The sequence below is a fragment of the Bactrocera neohumeralis genome, chromosome 6, assembly GCF_024586455.1.
Source record: "Bactrocera neohumeralis isolate Rockhampton chromosome 6, APGP_CSIRO_Bneo_wtdbg2-racon-allhic-juicebox.fasta_v2, whole genome shotgun sequence".
Taxonomy (NCBI): domain Eukaryota; kingdom Metazoa; phylum Arthropoda; class Insecta; order Diptera; family Tephritidae; genus Bactrocera; species Bactrocera neohumeralis.
The window spans coordinates 51,717,925-51,739,951 of NC_065923.1; the positions used below are offsets into that span (position 1 = coordinate 51,717,925).

Genomic DNA, 22,027 nt, shown 5'->3' on the forward strand with positions numbered 1-22,027 from the left:
AAATAGGCAAAAAACGTCCACTAAATTTTATCCGCCAGCTGTGGTAATGATAATGATTATACTAAAAATTATAAAGACTCATAAGAACTATTCCAAACAAAAAATATTTTAATTAATAAAAATAAAACAGCAACAAAAAATTTTAAAATCGTAAATTAAAGAATGAAATGAAAAAAAATAATAATTTAATTAATAGAAATACAATAGAAAAGAAAATCATAAATTAAAGAATGAAGAGAAAAAAGAATAAAAAATATAGTCTAAAAAGTAAAAGAAAGTGAATAGTTTTGAATTTGAAAAATAATTTAAGAACTTAAATAGACGCAGAAAAAAAAATATAAAAGAAGTTTAAAAATTAAATAAAAAAGAACTTTTCAAAAGATTTAAAATATTAAAGAATTCAGAGAAGTTTAGAAACAATAGATATAAAAAGGTTTAAAAATTAAAAAAAAAATAATAATTTTAAATTAAAACATTTTGAATATAATAAAATTGAGAATGGCAAGAAACTAAAACAAAATATTAAAATAAAATAAAAAATAGTCCAGAACTCTTTAAAAAAAATAAAGTATTTAAAAGATAAAGATTTCAAACACAAATATAAATAAAATAAACAATAATAATAATTTAAAATTTATAAATAAAAAAAGGTTGGAAGCATAAATAAAATAATAAAAAATAAAGATTGAAAATGTGAATCATCACAAAATTTTAAGAATGAAAAATTAAAAAGAAAATATTTGCTGAAATTGAAACTAAAAACAAAAATAATAAAAAAGTTAGAATTCTTCGCAGTCGGTAGGATTCGAACCTACGCTCCCAGAGGGAATCTGATTTCTAGTCAGACGCCTTAACCGCTCGGCCACGACTGCTACATATAATTTTATAAACAAGTTCACGCCACGCGGTCGCAGCAAGCAGACAAAGAGTAAAAGAACACGTGCTTTTGGCAGAAACTAAATTTCAGCTTATTTCCATAATTAAGCAGCTAACCTAAATTGAATTAAATGAATATATATGTAATTCAATATTTGGCTTCGCAGCTATTTTTAGAGACTCTATACTTAGGTATGTATGTATAAATAAATAAATAAAATATCAATGCGTATTTATAACCTCACTTTATTGCTTGAATTGAGTGCCCTCATGTTTGGACAAGTGCTGCGCTGCCGGTGTTAATGAAGATTGGTTAGCAAACGTACCTGTAATCAATTGCGCACGTCAAATAACTGTCAAGTGCAGACACACACATACATACATGTTGGATATTTGCTAATATGTTCACTTTGGCATTTTCATTTGATTGATAACTCAAAACGCTTTCAATTCAACACGCTCCAGGTGATAGGCAACAACAATAGCGAAATTGTTGAACAATCAACAACAACAATTACAAAATTCGAGCACACAAATCGAATTATTTACTTTTGCTGTGTTCGATTTTGTTCTGACTTTATTGACCTATCCACGCCATATTAATGTTATTTCTATGCTAAACACCTACAGCCACAACAACAACAATGAAAGAGACGCACATTAAAGCTGTAAAGCTGCAGGTTGTTTGGCGCCACACAGATTTATTGAGTGTTGCAGATTAACGTCAAGTGATAGATCAATAAAGCAACGCTGTGGCAAGCAGTTAATCGAATTCGAAGGTGAGAGAATAGCGGAACAATGTGGGTGTTGAGTAGTCGATGAAATGAAAAGCCATTTTATATGAGAATACCCACCGAAGTAGATGGTACTCACGGTAAGAAGGAGTTTAAGGTGATTTTTTGTAGTTGATTAGTGAAGAAGTAGGGGAAAAGGTAAACAAAGGTAATTTAAAACTTTTTCAAATTTATTTATTTAAAAGAATTTAAGTAAGGTTAAGTACACCTATTACAGTTTCCTGTCAATTGTAGGAAGTAGAGTCTAGAGTAATCACTTCATCTCATACAACATTTTTACAATATTTTTTATACCACGAAGTTTGTAACACGCCGAATGAAATGTCGGAAACCTTCTAAGGCATGTTATTAGTGATCTGCGTTACGAGCTGTGACGATTTAGTCCGTCCGTCTGTATATACGGGAAGTAGTCCTGCAGTTTTTCAGATATCATTCTGAAATTTTGTACACGACCTTTTCTCTCCAAGAAGCTGCTCATCTGTCGGATGCGCCGATATCGGACCACTATAGCACAAGCTGTCATACGAACTGAACGTTGGGAATGAAGTACTTGTATGGAGAACTTTTTGTCGAGATATCTTTGCTGAATTTGACATGCATCATTATTTAAAGCAATCATGCAACTTCCGAAGAAATCGTTCAGGTCAGAACACTGTAGAATGGAGCTGTCATACAAACTGAACGAACGGTATCAAGTTCTTCTAGATAATCTTTTTTAATTGTGAAGGGTATAATAGCTTTGATACAAAGTTTATGAACGAAGTTTATGTGTTTTCTTGTTTAACTTAATTTTAATATTTCCGCAAGGGCATAAAGACACTCTTTTCCCCTAATCGTGAAATTGTTGAAGGATAATTTGGTTCTAGATCAGTTACTGAGAAATTTTAATACATAAAACACTATGTCCTAACTAACTAAGTTGAAAATCTTTAGATCTTAACACTCAACAGACTACTTCCTATCGTGACAAATTTCGTATTTTGGGCGAACAGCGCATGGTGTAGCTTAGGAACAACCATTTAGTTTTTAATTTAGCCAGTTTATTTGATTTATACTATTTGTTTGTTCGATTCGCTTCCTTTCAAGTTTTGTTGAAGAAAAAGAAAAAAATTTATTAAACAAAAAAATATATCCATACTTAAGACAACTGAAAGTTTTTTGGATAGTACTGTAAATAACCTATAGATATACGAGGTGTGTTCAAAAAGTATCGCGAATTTTGTGTTTTTTCAAAAATTATTTATTTATTCATGAATATCTATTTTGTCCCCTTCAAAGAGATTTTGTCCCCATGAGATATTATACACTTGTGCCAACGGTTTTTCCAATCTTCGAAGCACTTCAAAACATCATTCTCGTAGATGCTTTTTAAAATTAATAATATTTTTTTATTTAATTTAGACTCCAGCGGCATTGAAGATAATATATTAAAAATGAAAAGAGAAGATTTTATTTGAAATACGTTTAATTCTAAGCACTGTACTCCCCTTTTTACACAACTCTAAAGACATAGGATTGTCTCATTCAGCCAACTCTACAAGGTTGTATGGGAAATTTAGCAAATGTAAATTATTTCATTATAAAGAACCAATTGGCAATTAGAATCACTAGATCTGGCAATGAAAAAATAATTACTTTGTTTGCATTGTTGTTGTAATTAAATACCAAAATAAGGATTATGGATAGCAAATGAAGACATTTGTGTATCTGACCACCTGCATTATTCATTAATTAATATATATTAATATATGTGACCTGGTCTACGAAAAGGGAGCTAACGTGCGAAAACTAGTTTTCTAGGAAACAGCTGTTTAAACAATCTTCCATCCGAATCAACTAAAAAGTGAAAATTGATTTTTTGACACCTAAGCCCCCTTTCCGTAGACCAGGTCACATATATGTATTTCTGATGGCCTTTTTTTTTTTGCGCAATTTCATACAATTTATTTGTGATTAAGTATTTTTTCTTACACACATACAAAACTGCACATATATTACGTATATTCTACATACATACGAGTTGTCCTTGCACCTTCCGAGCATCTGTTTATTTCCCTTATTTATCTTATTTCTCAAAATAAAAGATACACAAACAACTTGTCTACATCAGGAGCGATAATGCGATTTTACTACATACATACATACATATGTATGTATAAGTGTATATTAGGGTGGGTTAAACAAAATCAAATGTTTTCTTTAACTAATTTTACTAAAAACATTGTTGATAGACACTAAGAAAGGCCGCCTAACGGTTTTCTTTGATTTTCATTATCATTAACAGATAGAAAAATGCATATCTCGTTCCAACTACTTAAATAATATTTCGTTCTATCGACTATACAGACTATTTTTGTAAATATATGCATTTTCTATGTGATAATAACAAAAAAAAAAACAAAAATTGTTAGGCAATGCAGCTTCCCATTAAAATGAAATGCTCATACTTAGCGAGCCTTTATTAAAAGTAACTATCAATAATTTTTTCGGAGTACGAAGCGATTCGTTCGTTTTTTTGACCCACCCAATTGTATAACTGCAATAGTTCACATACAGGGTTGCACTTGTGCCTTGTTCGACTTGAAAGCCGGTAGGCTGCCGCCAGCAACATTTGCATATGTTCCGTGCCATATCTGTTGTTGTTGTTAGTTAAATATTAATTTCACACGAGTACTTTTCGATGTCAACATGTTCCGCCACCATTTAGTTGCATTAATCATTGAACACACATGTCGATGTTGCCAACGAAAGTTAAATGTTGAATGATGGAAATTTATATTTTATGACGGGTAAATCTGTACAAATGGCTCCATACATATATATTAACTCTCGAGTATACCACCCAGTTGTCGAACGCAACTCGTTTGCCACCTCAGAAAAACTCGAATGTCGGTTCTCTCATATCTTCCAAATAGTGGTGGATAATTAAAATCTCGATGTAATAATAGGAAAAATTAAACGGTTAAAAAAGAGAAAAAGTAATAGAGAGTTTTCAATATTTAATTGCAAGAGTTGTTACGACCAAACAGACCGTATCAAACCAACTTCGATCTCGACCAAGCTAGGAAAAATGTACGAACTAGCTTCTTAAAGTAGCGATATATTGCTGAGAAGGTACATCGTATGAAACGGTCAAATGAACGGTATCAACAATTACACTAGTTTCTATTGGTACCGGAACGAATAGCTTTATAACCTTTTCAAATGGTTCATATTCCCTTTTGAACTGATCATTATTGCCAGAATCATTAAGTCAACGCTGATAATTGGTAATATTAACTAAGAGAATTCGTAACATTCCTTCTGCTTTCCATATTCAATGGATTATAGAATATGTAGAAACTAACGGTTCCTTAAATTTGGAAAACAGAGGAGTCGCAACACTTTAGGAACTTACATTACTCTACCCAAACATTTATGTAAACCTTTTCAGACACTAACCGCTCTAATCCACATCCATCCCCAAAAGACTAAAAATATCGGAACAGATTGTTTATTCCTTCGAGCGGGGTTTAGTAGGTTATATTAACAATACTAAGGCTAAGACAAAAGAGAGAGAGTTTACTACACGATAATTTTAGTTCTTGCACTCTTAGAAAATATTACTAGGCAGTCGAAAAAGTCTTTTCGTATTTCTAATCCAACTTCAACTTATTTTAAAATATTTATACTAAGAAATAAATAAACAAATATGTACCATTTTAGTCGATCACTTTTTGCCATTTTTCCGCTAGAAACATTATTCCATCAGTGTAAATCGAAATTTCAAAATTTCTAGAACGGAAGCGAGCGAACCATTGTTGATACAGCATCGTCTCCGTAAACTTCACAAATTTCATTGGTGGCTTGCGTGGCATTCTTCCCTTTTTTATACAAAAATTTCAAAATATAGCGAATTTCTTTATAATTTTCCCTCATTTTTGAACAGCCGTAACTTTTTTCAACTACCCCGAATTTAATTTTTTGAAGTTATACTTCTTATACGAGTTCGGAAAAGGTTGCGATAGATGCATATTTGCGCGACGTTGTCTACGAAGATGTTCGAGCAGCAAGGGAAGCTGAGACAATCGGCACAGCTCGGATTTTCTACCAGCAACACAATGTTGCCATGCTTATGCTATTGTTGTTTTTGTAGAACAATGTTTCAATTTTTGGTTGGTGACATATTCACATGTGTGCGCATGTGTATGTTTGTATACTTGTGCATTATTTTTCTTTCGTTTCCGTTTCATTTGTGCGAATTCTCAACTATTTTGTGTGACTTTTGGTTGAGATACTCTGCGGCGGCCGCAGAAAAGTTAAGACTATACTCCACAGGATCATTTCTGTCAGGAATAATGGGATGCCCAACTTATTCCAGTGTGAGAGCGCCTCAAAATAAGCGTTTTTTATAACATTTTCCATTGTGGCCACATCCAACAAAATAAGAATTTTTTGGCATTTAAATTAAAACGCTCAACGTTTATTACGATTGCAAATTATTATATATTGGGCTTTTAATATATGGCGAAACCACTTAAATCCTTTTTTATGATTTTATGATATATTAAAACAACTGACTTTCGATCTCTCAATACTTAATATGGTGAATTAAGCCTGTTAGTTGCCAATTAATGAATGTTTTTAATCATTTGTAATAGAAAATGATTTCTATTATGCATCAAATTACAAAACGTTTCATGAAATATGTTTAAATTTCGCATTTTCTTTGATTTTTATTGTTTTAAATTTTTATTAACGATCTTGAACGGCGGCAACAAATTTCTCCGTTCACATATATTTTTGGTATAATTTCAATCTGGCCGTTCCAGTCATTCCAATTGCAAAACGTCAAAACCTACCCAATCCAGTCAACTGTCAAAGTTCGGTAGGTGAGCGGCTCTCACATTTCCAGTGACAGGAGAGTTGGGCATCCCATTATTCCTGATTTCTGTAGTCAGTCTTCATTTACTTTCTTTGCAAATCGAAAGTATTAGCACCCACGATGAGGAGGTATTTCGTTTTATCTAACAGCGTGAGTTTAATGAACTTCATTTCTAATTTTGTCTTGTGGCATATTAGAAATGATGTTTCTTCGATGATCGCTCGGTTACAACGGATAAAGCGACTTCTGAGTGGTGATTTTAATGAATAAATTCCAAAGTTTTATACAAATAACATAATATATACATAGTCAATAAGTACAGTAGGGCAATTCACAATCTGGTGCAAATGGTCTTGCATATTTGCAATTGCAAATGAGCGAGGCATATTGTTGCTTTTACACTAACAAAAGATACAGCGAAATTGAAATGATAAAATTTTGTCAAAATCCAATTATCATCTTAGAAATGAATAATAATTATTAGGCTCCGTACGCGAGTGATGCTGATGTGACGATATCAACATCAACAAGAATTGGCGATTTGTGTGCGGTAGAATGCAAAATTAACCCTAGCGATAATCATAATAGTGAAAAATTGAATTTAATTGCCATTTATACTATATCACCAAATTCATCGAAGAGAGATATAAAATTGTTCGTCGGTAAAGCTTTATTACCGTTGTCAACTGCAGGTTCGCAAGCTTTTGCAGAAATTATCGGAGAACCAGTCGAGTATAGCGAACAACCGGTACTCCTTGCGGGAGATTTGAATGTAAATTTCTCATTGCCAGAAGCTGAACCATTACTGGCATTCCTCAGAGAGAAATTTTCATTAGAAATGATCAATGGAAGAATTGATCTTACGACAAAAGGAGGTACGACTATTGATGCGGTATTCGCGAGAAATTTAGATAAACTAGATTTAGGACATTTCATATCGTATTTTAGTTATCATAATCCAATTGTAAATATTATAGATATCAATCCGTCAGAACCCAGAAATGATAATTGATTTAGACTTTGCTTTATAAAATGTACATAATAAATTTATAAAATGTGAATTTAAGAAAGTGTTGGTCACTCCACCATATCTTTATCCTTTCCCTCTTGCTAGTTTTCTTTCATACAAAATGATATGCCTTTCTTGAAATATCACTAAAAAGTATAACTTCTTCCGCGTGTAGGGACTCCACGCACCAGTTTTTTTTTATTAAATGAAGCTTTGATTCTCACCTTTCCTACATTATAAAGTATGACACAATGTGATTGGAGCACTGGAGATATACGACTGCCACGACATCTAATGACAAAATATGAAAAGATTTTTCCGACTTCCAATAGTTCCCATTTCTTTCTGTATTTTTGAAATATTCCCCTTTAGGTGCCTCCTAGCTATGACAGCAACTGCAATCTTTCAGATTTTGATCGAACTTAGACAATATATTGCAATCCAAATCAATTATGTACCGTTCCTCAACAGAATATAAGCCAAGATCTTCAGAAAGAAATATTTGATAAGCATGTCATTTTATCTTGTGAAAGGTGTTGCACTTGGGTACAAAAATATTTAAAATTTCAACTTTAATTTCATATAAAATTATTTCAACTCTTTTTCATACGAATTATACTACTACATACATATATATGCTTTAATATGGAATATAGCAATGAGGCATGCGAAATCCCAATATTGCATGTCCAATTGCTTTGTAATTATTGTTGTAGTTAAATGGATTAATAAGCGGTAAATGAGCATGGTTAAAGGATTGTACAAACACTCACTCGCAATTGCGAAGTCAGCCATGCTGTCAGTCGTCTGTCGTGGATCGTGGGTGGTTCGCCCGGCCAGACTGTGTCGTGCGAAAAAGAGTTGGTTAACGGACAATTAATTGCATATAAACACGTACAGCTGCAATTACAATTTTGTATTAGACGTCCAATGGGACACACTTCTGGCTGGGGGCAAATAAATCCCAGGCAATGGAGGAAAAATTTATGGGTCATGGGAATATTCAAGAGCAAAAATGTGTAAAGCTGCAAATGCGAAAATCAAATTATAGAAAGGTTGAAGCCATTTAAGAGTCATAACAAAGCTTCATGAATGCACCTTTATGGATATGAAACGGAAATAAAACTATAATAGCGGCTTGTTATGCTGTTATAAAAAATATAAGCGAAAATTTTTATTGTTGTTGGCGGTTAATTATTGAATGAGTCATATTCTCGTTGAGTCATAAACTAATAGCAGTTATTACCTTAATGAACAATAAAAGCAACAATATAGTGATATGATTTGGTGGATTTAACTGCAACGGAGTTACAAATCGTCACAAAAAAGCACCGGTAGTTGTAATTAAACTCCACGGGTAAATGATATTTCAAAAACGTGTACATTTCGAAGTTGGTAGGAATATATGAGCGCGATCTGTCTACCAGTTTGCTTGCAACAAGTCGGTTCGCCTCAGTAGTGCTTTGCAATTTTTACATGAGTAAAAATATCGAACAAAGAATTTGTCACAAATTTTGAATTTCTAACCAAATTTCGTGTGCGGAATCATTGCGAATGTTGGAAAAGACTTACGGTGATTCAATGTTACCAAAAACACAAGCTTACGAGTGGAACAAAGCCTTCAAAGACGGTCGAGAGATCGTTGAAGACGTGCCTGGTTCTGGAACACCGTCGACTCCTTCAACTGTTGAAAATATTAAAAAGGTGAAGGATGTGGTACTTGAAAATAGTCAGGAAAGTGTTAGAGAAATGGCAAGATTTCTCACTCGTCCCGATAAAGCTGTTTTTTTTATAAAGAATACCGTAAACTTTGTTTTTACTTCATACCAGATCAATTGGATCATGGAGTCGCCAAACCGAATTCTGGCGACTCCTTCTCTACCCATATACCGGATAGAGAGTTGTGGGTGGGAAGAAGAGGTTGGAGTAGAGGGGCAGTGAGCTTCTTCACGTATGAGTCAAAGCTTGGAGGGAAGGTTGGTGGAGGGGTCTACTGTCAGGTACTCTCTATCAATTTCAGTTTCAGACTTCCTGACTATTGTAGTGTCTTCCAGGCCGAGGTTGCAACATTAACGTAGCAGTAGATTTGCTGCTCCGGAGTACAGCCTCCTTCAGAGAAGTGACCATTCACTCAGATAGCAGAGCGGCGATACCAGCCTTGAACTCATTTACAATGCGTTCGGAACTGGTCAAAAAATGCCTAACCTCACTATCAATAGCATCGAGTGATGAGACTGGTATGCACGCAGGAAACTGTAAAGCTGACGAGCTAGCAAGAAAAGTTACCCTAGAACCGCTATCGGTAGAATGTGATCGGATCGGTGCTTTCGTATCATCTTGTGTTCTACTACTAAGTAAATAGCTGGGCTTCGCGGAAGCTTGGTCAGCGCTGGACCTCCATCGGTAAATGCGTTGTCGCAAAAGTCATTTGGCCCACGATCGATGTCAAGAGATCTAGTGATTTCTTTGTCCTCAGTCAGGTTAGCCTCTCCCTTGTTTTGGGGCTTTTAACGAGCCGTTGCCCTATTGGCGTCCACGCAGTAAGGCTGAGAACTCTACAAGACGCCATCTGCAGAAACTTTATGGAAGAAGATAAAGTGTAAACAACTCAACACTTCCTTCTTGACTGTCCCGCGTTTGGGAGGTCAAGACTTGAGCACTTGGAAGCGCATACCTTCAGATATCCCACCGAGTTGGTGGGATGTAAATTAAACGCCGGTGAAAATTTGTATTGGCTACTAAGCGTTCTGATTTAAAGTTCGAATACAGGAGTTCTTCTTTTCTAAGGCCTCACAAAGGACTACATCTTTTGATCAGCCATCTAACCTAACCGTAACAGAACTCTTTGGACATTGCAAATTTAACGCTGGTCCACTGAAAACTTTTTTAATATCTTCTAAGGAAAGAAAATCGACTTGATTCAATTCAGCTCTACATGAGGACAGATGAAAGCTCAATGAGATTTGCCAACTACTTTAGCATTCTATGAGTTGTGAAAATATCTTATACATAGTACAGTTTTCCCAACACTGGATGCTTACTGGAAGATGACTTAATAGTTTGCCTTCGTTTTGAACTTTCAGGATTGCTTTCTCAAAAGACTGGCATTCCTCTCTTACAGATCTACTGAAAGAAGGAAAGAGCTTAATATTTGTATTAATTTATGTAGTAAAGAATATATTTAAAAGACCAGAAAATAAGATTTGTTCAGATGGTCATTACATTGATGTTTTTGTTTCGCTGATTTCGTCTAGCTGAATACCTGAGTGTACTATAATTCAGCTTTTCAGGCTGACTCTCTAGTAATGCTCCAAATTGGTAATAATCTCCCAGAAATATTTCTTTGGCGAAGTCAGATGGTTGTATTTACGAAAAATATTTACCTCAATCATATTTCCACTGTTAAAATATGGTTATGTGTCAATTGTATCTCTCAGATTTTTAGAAGCTACTTCTCTTCTTATCCAATATTACATAAATTTCAATTTCAGTCCTTCGCTGTTTTGAAAATATCCCACCGAACAGCGACTTAATATGAAGTTTAAAACCAATGAATCTTCGATTAGTCGTTCTTATTCCATAATAACGGTATCGTTCCATCAAGTATGAATCGATTAGATACATCTTTTCCCCGATTTCGGTAACATTCGTACTCGTAAAAAACGCATTATATTCTTTAAATACAACAACCATAAATAAGAAACGAAATTGATTGTCTCAAAACAAAAGCGCAATTGTCCTTGTGTCTTTTTAGAAGCCGCAAAATGCAATATTGGCAGTGGAGCACTTCTCTGCCACTACATGTCAAGCAATTACCACTTTAATTGCCATATAAGCCACGCCATCAAAAGTGAAATTGCCACAAAAGCGCAAAAGAGCAGCACCAGCACATCTCCTCGCTTTGGCCTAACGAAAATGACATTTTCAAGTGCGGCTCATTGAGCACTGCAGTGACAGAATTGTGAAATTATAAATAGCAAGCTTGTGAGAGCGAGCACACCTATGTTTTTACAAACAGACGAGTACATATGTAGGAGTACTATATCTACATATGTATGTATGTGTGTATGTCTTTGTAGGCAGCGAGCTGCTGGTTGAAGTGTCACTTTCTAATGCAACATTTCATAAATAGCATTTTTCTATTGCTGTCACCCAATCTCGTCTCGTTCTCCGCGTCTGCACACCTTTGTACGTGCCTAATCACTAGAAAAATCAAAACTATCGAGGCTTGTTACCGACTGTCTGTTAACGGGTGATCCAAGTAGAGGTACTTTTTTCAAAAGCCTCTTTTTGACGCGTCAGTTGTGTCAAGCTGTCATGTTATTTTTGTACAATACTGTTTACAAATCATTCAAGTTTGTTATGGAAATTCACACTTCGCTCAATTTATGATCAACATAATCGGTCCAATGAGCATACTATTCGCAACACCATCACCCATCTTGAGACCCAGCATTCATTCTTGGATAATATTTGACTGCTGAGAGTGTACACAGAGGCCGTGGGGAGGCATTTTACGTCGAGATCTTAAATTAAAAGCATACAAAATACAGCTTGTGCCAGAACTGAAGCCGCTTGAACTTCCCAATCGACATCGCTTCGATCTTTGGGCTCCTGAAACGTTTTAAGAAAATCCGACTTTTTCGAGCCGACGAGGCCCATTTCTGGCTCAATGAGTTTGTTAACAAGCAAAAAGGCCGCATTTGGGACGAAGAGCAATTTGAAGAGATTCAAGATTTTTGGTGTGGTTTGTGGGCTGGTGGCATTCGCCAGTTACCAGTCGAAATGCTCAAACGAGTCATCAAAAATTGGACTCAACGGTTGGACTATCTGAGAAGTAGCCGCGGCCAACATTTGAGAGAGATAATCTTCAAAAAATCTAATGATAATGATCTAATGATATAGACCAATTTAATCGAAAGAAGTTCTTGTACTAAGTTAAGATATCCAATCCTTTTCTAAGAACATAATCATGTTTTAACCGTCGGATCTGTCTGGGACTGATATACGCTATAAACGCACACTGATTAAAGAGATGGGCGGAAAAGTGTCTTAACTTTAAAACAGTTATTGATAAGTACTTTTTATTGATGTTTTTGCAGTAATTGTGATACTACTTTTTAATATCATCTTTAATGCTGTGTCGAAGAAGGACTTCTGTTATAAATGCTTCCGCATATATAATTCTACAATTCTAATTCTGCTTTCAGGTTCTGAAGGGTGGCGAATGTTTATTATAGTTCGAAATAACATTTATTGCCATTTATTTTTTGAAGATTGTCTCTCTCAAATGTTGGCCGCGGCTACTTCTCAGATAGTCCAACCGTTGAGTCCATTTTGCAGGAAGCCTATACAAGTATTTGATTTCCCTCAATTGTCCAATTAACACGATGCCGCACACAGCACAAAATGCGAGTGGCTTCATAGACGCACTGGCACTCATACGCCGTGCAGACCTCCCAACTTACTTCCACTCAGATCACTTGAGTACGCTTTAAATTGCATTGTAATCGCTTTAATTAGGTTAAGAAATTGTAATAATTGCCGAGCATGTCTGCAGGCCTGCGGTGGTCCAATTCAATAATTTTCAAATCTCAGCAATTCAATCAGCGGAAGATTTCAATAATTTATTCGGCCATTTCAATGTCGGTCGCACCTAATTGAATTCATTCATTAATTCTTAGCGCAAGTTTTTCGCTTTTTAATTTCAGCATTATCAACGCTATTTCATCGCCCCGCTGTGCATATTTACGTATATATATATAGTGCAAAAGTTGCAAGTGATTACTTTGCGCCGATTGCATAGCCTTGCCGTGCTGGGGAATTCGCCTGCCAAAGATTTCGCTGATTGTGCGCTATGCAAATGGCAATGGTTGTTGTTGTTTTTTCCACTTTTAAACACATTCTTTGCATTATTGTAATTTGTATTTCTTTTTTTATTTTTTCTTCAATTCTTTTTCTGTTTTCCAAATTCTTCAGTTTGCTCGTATTGTGTTTTTCTGAAATCCCGCCATTGTCATGAGCTTACATTTTGGCACTGGTTTGCACAAACAGCTTGTCTACGACTGCATGTTGTACCCGCAACACAGCTGCGCCTTCTATCGCGCGCTCCACAACAGCACCAGAAGCAGTGGCAGCGCCAGCAACGCCGTTTTAATTATGCAAAATCATGCGCCCGTGCTGCCATTCCCGCCACATTTCATTTGTTTATTTTTAGTTTTATTATGTTTCCATATTTTAAAGCTTGGCACGATATTTGACTGTCAGCAACCCACTTCCTTCCTCTTATACCCTGAATCAGCACAAAGCAAAGGGTTAAAGGCATTGCATTGTTCGCGCCGGCACTTCCGACCATGCCCACGCGCCCACCGCAATCCACACGACCTCCCTCGCTGGCGGCCAACAGCAGCCAACCACCGGGCTGTCCGTGTTTGTCCGCTTTGCCTTTTTTCAAATAATGTTCCATTCGTCCAAATGTTCATTTTTATTATTTATTCATTCATTTTGAGCGCTTTAAGGCATTTTAAATGCAAATTGCAGTGCTTTCGCCACCAGTCCAGCCGAAATAACCGTTACACTTGCAGGATGTAGTTGAACAGCGCAGGGACATTGTCGAGGCGCATTTGTAAAGCGCTCAATGCTCAAGCTCATGATGAAAATTAAATGCAGTTTGTATGGAATTACGTGGGCCCATGGCCGTGCTAATACTTTTCAATTATTTGAATGAATATTTTAGAAGAAAATGGCCAGCGTAATTCATTATTTTTCTACCATTCACTTGCAAACTTTCGGTTTATCGATCAGTTTTTCTTTCTGCTCAGAGCGCTGATTGTGCCTAAATTAAGCGACAAGATAGATATGCCTGAAAGTCCATCGGACATTTCAGTGAGCTCTTTGTCTCTCCTTTCCGTGGCTAAAGTCGGTTTTTAATGCACGAAGTCCTGCTATGTGGCACACTCATGGTGACAAGCTAAGGTTCATACCGTCGGCAGTAGAAACAACGCAACCTACTCGAAAGAGTTTAGACCTGTTAGCTTAACTTCTTTCCTGCTGAAAGCTTAGAGATAATCTACACGGTGCACATTAGCGTCGCAGCGCCAAGTCAGTAGGTGTTGATCTCCGGCTATACAATGTAGGCTTGAAGCCTCTTGACCCCTAAAAAGAGAAAAGCAGAATGGAACGACGCTAAAATATCTGTAGAGGTGGAGAGCTCTTGGCATATGCGGACGACATTGGCATCTTCATAAAGTATCTACTAATGGTCTGAAGTATTATGACCATTATGAGGAAAGCTAGCAATGCTTTATATGCGTGTAGGCAGATGTTCGGCGCAACCTGGGAACTCTCTCCCTCTCTCTTGAACTGATGGTACACAGCTATTGTAAAACTATTCTGTTCTACAGTGCAGTAGTATGGTGAACAGGCGTACGGAAATCCACCTACCGAAATTCCATGGAAAGGGTTCAGAGACTTGCTGCGTTGTGCATAGCGGCAGCTTTAAGAACTCCAACGGCGGCTCTTGAACTGGTACTAAACCTGCACCTATAGATGTCATCGCTGCAAACTGCGCAGCAAAATCAGCGGAAAGACTACTGGCTGCAGGAGATTTTACATATAGAACCTTTGGGCATAGTTCGATGGGTAATGACGGTTTGGCAAACAGCGACTACATGATCCGGCTTTTCAACTGGGAAAGAAGCTTCAAAGTAAAGATAGAAAAACCTTTGCGCCAACCATATAAAGGTATGTTAGCTACGTGCAACACTCTAACATTTATACGGATGGCTTGAAAATAGAGGATGGAGTTGGTGCGGGGATATACTGTCCGTAGTTAGACATAAGCCAGCCCGACCACTGCAGTATATTTCAAGCTGAGGTCTTTGCTTTTGCGAAAGGCTGCGGAGCTAGCCTCTAATGCACCTGCATTCATTCCAGAGTCAACATCTACGTAGACAGCCAACCAGCAATCAAGGCAGTATTCTTGTACCGCATATCGGACGGAAGTGCTTGGGAAGCAGGGTAGTAGTGGAAGTGTTGCCTACTAGGTGTGAATGAGATTGCCAAGCATGGTGTACGACAAACACACGAAAATATTATCAACATTGGGAAAGCCATGCCCTGAACTCCATCTGCAAAGTTTAGTTTCATTATAAAATTTCTGAATGAAAAATTAACTGGACTAATTCCACAATTCCGTCGGTGTTTTTATACTCTCGCAACAAAGTTGCTAAGGAGAGTATTATAATTTTGTTCACATAACGGTTGTTTGTAAGTCCTAAAACTAAAAGAGTCAGATATAGGGTTATATATACCAAAGTGATCAGGGTGACGAGTAGAGTTGAAATCCGGATGTCTGTCTGTCCGTCCGTCCGTCTGTCCGTGCAAGCTGTAACTTGAGTAAAAATTGAGATATCATGATGAAACTTGTTACACGTATTTCTTGGCTCCATAAGAAGGTTAAGTTCGAAGATGGGCAAAATCGGCCAACTGCCACGCCCACAAAATGGCGAAAACCGAAAACCTATAAAGTGTCATAACTAAGCCATAAATAAAGATATTAAGGTGAAATTCGTCACAAAGGATCACATTAGGGAGCGGCATATTTGGACGTAATTTTTTTGGAAAAGTGGGTGTGGCCCCGCACGCTACTAAGTTTTTTGTACATATCTCGAAAACTACTATAGCTATGTCAACCAAACTTTATAGAATCGTTTCCTTCAGGCATTTCCATATACAGTTCAAAAGTGGAAGAAATCGGATAATAACCACGCCCACCTCCCATACAAAGGTTATGTTGAAAATCACTAAAAGTGCGTTAACCGACTAACAAAAAACGTCAAAACACTAAATTTTACGCAAGAAATGGCAGAAGGAAGCTGCACCCAGGTTTTTTATTTAAATTGAAAATGATCGTGGCGTCGCCCACTTATGGACCAAAAACCATATCTCGGGAACTACTAGACCGATTTCAATGAAATTCGGTATATAATATTTTCTTAACACCCTGATGACATTTACGAAATATGGGTGAACTCGGTTCACAGGCACGCCTTCTTCCAATATAACGCTATTTTGAATTCCATCTGATGCCTTCTCTGTATAATACGAGTATATATGTACTTTAGGAACCAATGATAATAGCGGCATAAAACTTTACAAAAATACGGTATTTGAAAAATATGTAAATGACGTATAATGAAATCTCGATAATCACTTTATCATGCGAGAGTATAAAATGTTCGGTGACACCCGAACTTAGCCCTTCCTTACTTGTTTATCACTGGAAATAGAACAGACCCGTTTCAAAACAATGAGCCTAAAGAAATATAACTCGAAATAGCTCAACTTCAGAATATATACACACGCTGTTTTCGTGGGGTCTACAGAATGTGGTATTTAATGGCTTTTGTAGTTAGATATACTACTAAAAAAAACCTGAATTAACTGGTTCCATCAATAATATTTTTAACTCTCAGAGTGCCGAGGCTAAACTTTAAATAATTGAATGCTGCAAATCTATTTTTTTAATTCAAAAGAAAATGTCCAGGCAATAACAGAAAAGCATAAAAAATAAAATTAAAAAATATTCATATATTCCCTATGTTTTTGATCTTAATTACATCAAACTGCAAGCATTCTTCGAACCGAACTTCAAGCTTGGTAGGCAACACATTACTGTTGCAATCTGCTCTAGTGTAACTGAGCATTATCGAAAACTCAAAGTGACAAACAAAGAAAAAAGCAGAAAAAATGTAACTTAATGATTTAGCTGGCATAGCTAGCGAAGCTTTCAACGATTAACGATGGTCTTAAATCTTTAAAACTTCGTTTGATTGATAAACGAGAAATGAACAGCGACCTTAAGTCTATTGTGTCCTTCAACTTCATTTTAAACGAACAACCGTACAATATTTTTAGCTGAGGCTCACTGATTATGCGAAAGTATAATTACGCGGAACTGTCCTCTAAAAATGTTAAATCAGATTTTAAAGCTAAAACTAACTCAATTTTAAAATCCACCACTTCTGTCACGAAAGCATTAAAAGCACGCTTTTAGCAATCACTTTTGCAATTTAGAATGCAATTCAAACACTTTACATTCTCGCATTATCCAACAACAAATAAATAGTAAATAATTTACCGTTTACCCATTGGCAGGCGGTTTCATTAAACAACATTTACATATAAAATTACAATCGATTGGCTATTGATTCTTTTCGCCAGCAATTCGCGTCAACTGACGTCCCTGGTAACAGGATATGTCAGACACCGTTTTATTCGCAGGTGTCATTTATTTACATGCAAATTCGCTTTGCAGTTGTTGTAATTGTATTTGTGATGCAAATAAATTGAAAGGTCTGCATGCAAAGTGCAATTTCAGGGCATATATTAGGGCGAGTCACATAAATGATATAGAATTTTTTTAATCATACATACATACATATTTTTGAATTGAAAATTAGTGTATTTTCTTATGCTCCCTAATACTAGCGATGTAATGTCGTTACAGAGTACAAATATAATAGACCAATTTCAACAAAACTCGTTAAATCACATTTTGAAAATGAGCGCAATCGAACTAGAAATCAAAAACCAATTAATATCCCGGGATAAACTTTCCACGAAAAGTTCTTTTAGAGTATGCCACATTATAGACAAAATTTGTCCAAGTAAGTAAGTAAGTGTAAGTGTAAGTTTCTTAAAAATTATAAAATCATATTAATGACTTGACGTCCAGTATAAATAATATTGGTCTTGGTCTAAACTTCATATTTCTAATAAAGTGAATTTCAATCCTTTGGTTGGCGTTTTTAACATCAACTCAATATACCATATTAAATTTAGACTCTTCGGTTGAGTTTACATCACACATACATATGTATGTATATCATATTTGAGGATGATTTTAGTATAATTTTCGCTGACGACAAGTAAAATATAGTAATTAAATCAAGGGAGTTTATAACCTTCAAAATAAGTTAATAACATACCGTATTCGACAGTAATCAATTTACGATTTGGCCGAACAATGAAATTGAACGCCTTCGCTAAATTTTTTGATGCGACCAACACCTGAAGATATTTCCCCAGGTTTGATCTTTGCCAGTTGCAAAAGTATGAAGTATTCGGTTACACCTAAACTTAAGCGTTCCTTACTTGTTTTACGTGCTATTTTTTATATTTAGTCCGCTAAAAATCCATCTTGCATTTATATCTATAGGTCAATTTTAACCCATTAATTCGAAATTAAATTATTTATTTTTCAAAAGCGTTTTTATTCCTGATTTCTGATTCTTTTTCTTTCTTTGGCTTAAATACAAAATGCTTTTGCTTTGAAAATTGAATTCAACAGCAATAGGACCCTGTACACAAAAGATTTTTATGTTCTCCAATAGCTGAGAAAAAGCTAAATAAATTTGTTCAACAAAACTGTTCTCAAAATGCTCTAAATTCAACCTGCAAATCAAGGAATTAATGGGGCTGAACCAGATCTGGTTACTAATCTGTAGTTATATAATCTCTAGGTTATACTTCTGGTACCGTTCAAAATATAAATCATTGTAAAATGGTAGCTTACAGATGATCTGAAAGCATGTAAAACTATAGGCCAGAGAATTTAGGTTATTCACGAGTAGACGGCATTACATATGTAATCCTCGTTTGGAGGTTCCCTTAAAGTTTCAAGTCGGTGAGATCGTAATGAATTCATTGTTCAATTGCTCCATTTTCTAAGCAAGATAATCAATGCGATAATTTCTATTTTTGATTTACAATGAAAACAGATATGCATGCTCATTTGTCGGAACGACCGATATTAAGCTACTATAGCATATACCATAGCTGTCATACAAACTGTACGGAAAACTTTTTTGTTTGAGGAGATATTTTTATAAAATTTCACACGGATCATTACCTAAGGCAATAATGAAAAATCTGAAAAAATTGATCTGATTGAGTCACTACAGCATATAGCCACCTTACAAACTCTCCGATCAAAGTTCTAATAAGAGTTCTTTTGCATTTGTGAATGGTATAGTATATATAGCTTCGATTAAATGTTGGACGGAAGTTTACGTTTTTTTCTTTTTTCATAAATGAATTGATCTTTTCAACGTGAACTCTTTTCTTAACTCGTAATTAAAAAATCATAGGATTAATGTGGATTAAAAAAATTTGGTTAGAAAAAAGTTAAAAAAGGTTAAAAAAAGTTAACAGTTTGGACATCATTTCAATGGATATGCAGAAAGGAACATATGAGCTAGAGGAACTTAGGTGGCATTCATGCATGAAAGACGTATCACACATCCTATCTGTGCAGTTTTGTTTATCTTTCTAGCCCAGTAACTATAAATAGGCATATTATTTATGAACTTAATCGAGATTCTGCTACAGGATAGAGATGTGTGTGTTAGAAGGTTGCTGACGAACCATCGGATCCTTTCCATGCAGGATGATAAACTGCAATAATCGCTTTGCATTCCACTAAATTATACGGCTTTTGCGATTTTTCAGCTGTATTTTTGGAGATAAATGTATCAACAGTAATGCAAGGTTTCAAAAAAATTTAAATTTAAATTTTAAATTAATATTTCAAATATTTTTTAAGTTACAGGCTTCTCAAGTGTAGGCCGCTCAGATCACTCAATTTTATCAGTTTGTTTTTGCCTGCGTTTTTCTCAAGACTAGCATATTTTTGTATATTCTTAAAAAAATTATTTTTTATTTTTAAGTCTGTCAGACTTAAGAACTAAAAGCTGAAAAGTAGGTGTATTCTCACCGAAACTTTGTTCCTTTGGCTCCGTTTATATAATTTCCATGACAGACTTTGATTGAGAATAAAACAAGAAAGTTCTGAGGAAACTCCGAAATCTAGTCGTAAAACTGAGAACCTTAAAGATTAAAGTGGTAGTATTCTGTTGGTAATTTTAGACCCAGTTTATTTTTAAACGCTTTAGTGATCTAAAGCGTGTATACTCTACTTTGCAACCCGTTTAAAGATTGCTTAGTTCTGCTAGCTCATCTAAATATATATATTTTATAGATTTTTGTGTAATACTTTTTCCAACCTAAGCTTTAAATCAGTTAATTGTCCAGCATAATTATATTATTGCGCTCAATGCAGCTCAGCTGGGCCACATACCTCTCATAAACCATAATCTTTTCGCCCCGGTTGCGAAGGCGTAAATCCCTCGTAATCTCAGGGGAACTTGCTGCAAAAATGTACTTCCATTCGCCTTCTGCTGCTTTGTACACACCCACATAACTGTACGGTAATCGTAGTTTATGCTTTCGGTGCTAGTTTTACAACTCTTTAAACAATTTCCCTTTTATTCAAGGCCACAGAGGCAGTTAAGCGTAAGATAACAAAAGCAAAAGCAACAAAAGCAATGTGGCATAGCAGGGCGGGAAAAAAAACTAGAAGAATAACAACAACAAGCACAGTTGTGTGTATGGGTATGTAAATATCATGTGCCACGCCCACACAACAGCTGAAACAGACAAACACATACATCCACAAGTGCCTAGAAGCTTACGAGCAATCAACGCCGAGTTATGCAAAAACAAAGCAAATAGTCCGTTATGAGCAAATTGCGGCGCAACAAAACAATTGAAGAAAGTTAGCAACAAAGAAAACGGTAAATGTGATATAAAATAAAAGTGAAAATTTAAATTTGAGCCAGAAGTGTGGAAGTGAAATTATGCGCGTGAATGAGAAATGCAATTTTGCATGTGAAAGACAACAAAAACAATTGTTGTAAATATGCAGGCGCAAGTTTTAACTGCTTTCAGGTTTCTAAGCACTCACAGTGCAGTGCTGTGTAAAAAACTGGCACAGTCCTAAAAATGTTATATTTATGAAAGCGAAAGCGAAATGGAAGCGCTTTCTGTTCAGCCGCTACAAATTCCCTTATATAGCTCTAAATTTATAAATATAGTTTGGAAATTTTGGGATTTTGAGAGTTGTAAAACTTAAATGCAACACTGCATCGTCAGTTGTCAGCAATAAATTGGCAACTATCACCTGCTTGCTACTTTATTTTTGCACAGCACTGTAATTTGTTAGAGAGCCCGTTTGTTCATGCATATGAAAGAGTATGACGCCCCCGTGCATGTTTGCATGCTTGAGATCACTCTGGGCCAAGCCCTTGCATTTGCTTTACCTTTATGTGGGCTTAACATTGACGGTTGGCAATAATGGCAGCGCACATTAAAGCATATTTAATCAGTAATGTGCAATATTTACATATTACATTGCTTACAAATACATATACGAGTGGTTGACACACTTGGTGAGTTCTTTTACTGGACCTGCATGGTTAGTCTCTCGAATAGTTACTTTGGAACTAGTTAGCAAACTATTTACCTAAATCCAAACCTCAACCACCTAAAGTCAAACTTGCTTCATAAAGGACAATAATAAAAAAACACTTCCCAAATAGTCCAATATGGGCATATCATCCATCGAGCTATATTGAGATGAAC

At 35.6% G+C, this 22,027-nt stretch overlaps 1 protein-coding gene, 1 non-coding gene and 1 pseudogene across 3 annotated transcripts in view; 2 read left to right on the forward strand and 1 right to left on the reverse strand.

The window, feature by feature from the left end:
- Positions 1 to 22,027, forward strand: part of LOC126762690 (dual specificity protein phosphatase 15) — a 105,967-nt gene that overhangs the window by 61,084 nt on the left and 22,856 nt on the right. The gene's annotated exons all lie outside the window — the stretch shown is intronic.
- Positions 791 to 872, reverse strand: Trnas-aga (transfer RNA serine (anticodon AGA)). The gene has a single exon. It is a non-coding gene; the product is annotated as a tRNA-Ser (tRNA).
- On the forward strand, positions 6,589 to 6,789 carry LOC126763822 (small nucleolar RNA U3; annotated as a pseudogene).